This window comes from Squalius cephalus (genome assembly GCF_949319135.1).
Source record: "Squalius cephalus genome assembly, chromosome: 14".
In the NCBI taxonomy this organism is placed as follows: domain Eukaryota; kingdom Metazoa; phylum Chordata; class Actinopteri; order Cypriniformes; family Leuciscidae; genus Squalius; species Squalius cephalus.
This window is the reverse complement of record NC_137135.1, coordinates 31,706,611-31,711,857: the sequence shown is the minus strand read 5'-3', so window position 1 is coordinate 31,711,857 and position 5,247 is coordinate 31,706,611.

Here is a 5,247-nt window from a genome sequence, read left to right as displayed (position 1 = left end):
GAACGCGCACGCTCAGTGCGGCTTTCCGAAAGCGTGATTTGTGACGCGAGATGACCAATTTGTGTTTTGAGCAGTAAGGTTGAGTCATGCAATTTTTATTTAGTTTCTAATTTTATGTAATAAGTCTTTTTTTATATATATAGTTTTAATTAAATACTTTTTCTAGCTTTTTTTCCATTTTCTTTTTTACTTAATTTTTTATTTATTTTAATTAATCTATCTATTAATGTTTTTAATACTCCCAACCACAGGTAATCTCTGTTTATTATTTTAATAATGAATGCGTGCTAAAATAATTTATATTTAAGCTAGTTTTGGAGCAGTGGAATTTAATACAATTTTTGTTTTGGGTTAGCCTATCCAATTATTTTAATTTGTATCTTTATTTAACTAGGTCTTTTTTATTTATTTATTTTTTTTTTTTAGGTCTTTTTTATAAGATAATACATGTGCGTTTTATGTCGAATATTCGTGGCTTAGATTTTATCAGAAAAAATGTATTGACAGTAACATTTTAAACCACTACAACACCAGCAGATGTCGCCAAAAGAATAGCCTATAAAAAAGCGGCTATGTTGTCGAACAATAAAACCATCCAGTTAATAATTTTGAGGCGAGTATGATTTTAAATATTAAAATAACTACTTATGCACACTGACTAAAACTGCAATAAGAGTAACTCTAAATATGAACATAAGCAAGCCAACTGACAACTGTAGAGGGTGGTTTTGAAAAGATTGTGATCCTTTCAAATATCAAAACATTTAGGCTACAATTGTGTTCATTGTTGGGACTCTTGTTATTTATTTTGAGCCTCTGATATTTTCTATCCCTACACATAACATCACCACACACCTGTTTTCATTTTCATTTAGTATGTTTCCTAATCCATTTTCATCTTTGGCTGATTTCCAAATCATTTTAGATTTTACTATCATTATGTGAACAATTGGTCTCCAGTATAGGAAAAAATTGACACACAAACACATTCATATTCTCTGCGATTCAACATGAAGCAGCATGTAAACTGTTTGATGTCCTCTCAGCATAAGAGCTGTTTGTGCTCCTTATCTCCTTTGTGCTGATCAGCCCAACTCCCTTTGAATCCAGCAAACCCCGTAACTTATCTCAGGATCTGCATTATTATGAGCTTTTTGGACTCAGATCGAAGACACGGCTCTTTTCAGACCATTTGAGTCAGGGTTCAATAGCATCAGTGTTTCCCCTAGAGGAGAAATGCTCATAAAAACACATTAGAAAACACTTTTATTGACTTAAACATGAAGGTTTACATTTTTTTTCTCACATACACACACACATACTGACTGACGCATAGGCCTACACACAGGCTTCACTCAGCCAATGTTGTCGTCTCTGCCAGATAACATCACAACGCACACATATTCATGTTGTCCAGATAGCATCCAGACCTGCTAGAACACAGCTGCTTCAACAAAGAGACACAAGGAAAACACGACTGATGTTTTATCATTAGTGCCACTTTGGGCAGCGACACACTCGCACATGTGAGAGCAGGAAAAAAACACGGGACTGTGTGTTTTTAGCTGGAGATGAAAAAATAGGTGAGCCTGGCAGAGGAAGTGGGCGGCCCTGGAAAATATCATTTCTATAATGCCTTTTAAGAAGAGAGGGAGGAAGGGAGAGAAAGTCAGAAAGTGGCACAGAAATGTATTCCATCTTCTGGACGGATGAGTCACTCTCTGTTTCTCCCTCAACAGTTTTTTCGTAATCTTGCAGGCGGGCTGCTAAATTTAGTTCTGGCTGTGAGCCCTGACAGACAGGTAGGCCAGCATCAGCCTCACACACACACAGTCTACACACACCCCACACACACACACACACACACACACACTCACAGCCATCATTTCAGAAGTGAAGTAGGGCAGACATGTCAAGTGTAATACCATTTTTCCCTACCTTTGTCTATTATTTTTTTATAATAGCCTTTATAACCTTTGTCTAGGTTTTTTATATATACACTCACCTAAAGGATTATTAGGAACATCATACTAATACTGTGTTTGACCCCCTTCGCCTTCATAACTGCCTTAATTCTACGTGGCATTGATTCAACAAGGTGCTGAAAGCATTCTTTAGAAATGTTGGCCCATATTGATAGGATAGCATCTTGCAGTTGATGGAGATTTGTGGGATGCACATCCAGGGCACGAAGCTCCCGTTCCACCACATCCCAAAGATGCTCTATTGGGTTGAGATCTGGTGACTGTGGGGGCCATTTTAGTACAGTGAACTCATTGTCATGTTCAAGAAACCAATTTGAAATGATTCGAGCTTTGTGACATGGTGCATTATCCTGCTGGAAGTAGCCATCAGAGGATGGGTACATGCATGGTGGTCATAAAGGGATGGACATGGTCAGAAACAATGCTCAGGTAGGCCGTGGCATTTAAACGATGCCCATTTGGCACTAAGGGGCCTAAAGTGTGCCAAGAAAACATCCCCCACACCATTGCACCACCACCACCAGCCTGCACAGTGGTAACAAGGCATGATGGATCCATGTTCTCATTCTGTTTACGCCAAATTCTGACTCTACCATCTGAATGTCTCAACAGAAATCGAGACTCATCAGACCAGGCAACATTTTTCCAGTCTTCAACTGTCCAATTTTGGTGAGCTTGTGCAAATTGTAGCCTCTTTTTCCTATTTGTAGTGGAGATGAGTGGTACCCGGTGGGGTCTTCTGCTGTTGTAGCCCATCCGCCTCAAGGTTGTGCGTGTTGTGGCTTCACAAATGCTTTGCTGCATACCTCGGTTGTAACGAGTGGTTATTTCAGTCAAAGTTGCTCTTCTATCAGCTTGAATCAGTCAGCCCATTCTCCTCTGACCTCTAGCATCAACAAGGCATTTTCGCCCACAGGACTGCTGCATACTGGATGTTTTTCCCTTTTCACACCATTCTTTGTAAACCCTAGAAATGGTTGTGTGTGAAAATCCCAGTAACTGAGCAGATTGTGAAATACTCAGACCGGCCCGTCTGGCACCAACAACCATGCCACGCTCAAAATTGCTTAAATCACCTTTCTTTCCCATTCTGACATTCAGTTTGGAGTTCAGGAGATTGTCTTGACCAGGACCACACCCCTAAATGCATTGAAGCAACTGCCATGTGATTGGTTGATTAGATAATTGCATTAATGAGAAATTGAACAGGTGTTCCTAATAATCCTTTAGGTGAGTGTATATATATATATATATATATATTTTTTTTTCCTTATGACAATTAATGACTGGTTTATGTACTACAAGACTTGTGCATTAAGTCATCATGGATTTTTTTTACAATGTAAATCACAGAATAAAGAAGTAAATGTAGGCTATTTTAAAGTTTCTATACTGTAATAAAGGGTGTCACTTATTCATTTACTTTATAGAGCTGAAAATACCCCGAGATGGCTTGAAAAACACACAAACCATATATTGTCGCCATTGTGTGTTTATTGTCTTCATTTTTCATCAGGCAACACGTTTTTTATTCAGCTAGAGATGGCAGGATGCTTTAAGTGTACTGACTTTATGAGTCTCACTTGTGAACTTTCTACGCGAGGGCGCCCTCTAACTTCCAGGATGAATAAAAAAATACATTACATGAGAGTGTTTAGCGCTCTATGTTCACATCGAATCATTTTGGATAAGAATGAAACGTCAGGTCAGGCATAGACTATCTTGTCTCTTTGAATTTAAATCTAGATTTATTCACATTGGCCTATGAAAACCTCAACGTGAACATATTTGCCTGAAAAAAGGTGTGGGGAAATAGTTTACGTTTTGTAGGGCCGGGGGATACGCTATTCTACGCCCACAGACACACACACACACACACTTGAAAACAGACAAGCATCCATACACACAGACTGCTGCAGTCACACACACATTACCTCACTGCATCAAGTACAGTCATCAAACATGCTGTGAAATATTTATATGAGAACTCGGCACTCCAGCGACTCGCCGCGGATGAGGATGTTCTGTTTTGATAATGTCACAGGAATCAGATGTCTGGCTCTATATTAATGCAAAATCCAATATGAGAGTGTGATGAGGGGACCAGACAGTGAATAAAAGCGCCACTGCCGCTCAGCATGAATCTGACCTTTACAAGACTCTCAGCAAGCACAGGCCAATAAAAACCCGTTACAAACTATAATGTTTTTGTTTAAAAAAAAAAGAGAGAAAAAGGTCTCATTAAAACTGTCCAGAAGATCCAAATCTCTCTCTCTCTTTCTCTCCTTTGTAAAATTTATACATAGAAAAAAGGAAAGAAAACAAGGCTAACCTATTTCAGGATTTTGGTTAGCTGTCATAAAATGTAAAATAATAATAATAATAATAATAGTCATGTCACATATAATACGTAATAATAATAAAGGTATAAAAAATAAAATAAATGGAACATAAATATGCAAACAAGTCCCAGTCATAAAACAGGCTTCATTTTTTTTACATGAAAAATATTATTTATTATTTACATTTTTTATTTATTGTATTTATTACACATAATATTTCATTCCCAAATGAAAAGATATAGGCCTATGTAGAAGTTAGAAAATGAAACTTATTTTAGGATTTGGTCAATTGTCATACAATTTAAAGAAACTGTTGTTATAATAATAATAATAATATGCAATATATAATATCATAATAATGATAATAAAATAGATTAGAAAAATATTGACAAAAATGGTAATAGAAACAGACTTCATTTTGTATCACTTCATGCTGTATCACTCCTGTTAAAAGCCTAGAGAAAACAAGGATCAGTAAATCAGCGAACAGGAGATATCAGGTGAGGTAAGGCAGGTCTGTGCTGTTCCACAGGCGCTGGGCAGGTGGCATTATTAGCTCCTTGTGTGTGTGTGTGTGTGTGTGTGTGTGTGTGTGTGCGCGCGAGTCTGACTCAGCAGCAGTCAAGCGAGAGGAGGGAGAGAGATAATATTATTTCTCACATCATTACGGTGCTGGCGGCCCTCTGCCTAAGACTCCCAGACCCAGGTGATAATTATCACAATGTTTGTCTTTCATTACCGTTAAACGGCAGGAAAAGAGAGGGAGGGGTGGACGATGCAAAATAGGGAGGGTGAATTGGCAATATAACAAAGACTAAAGCAAATTTGTCCATTCCCTACTGAAAAGTTCTGCTGCATTTTCATACAGTGATGGTATAGAGGGATAGTACTTTAATATGTACTGAAAGATTACTATGCCA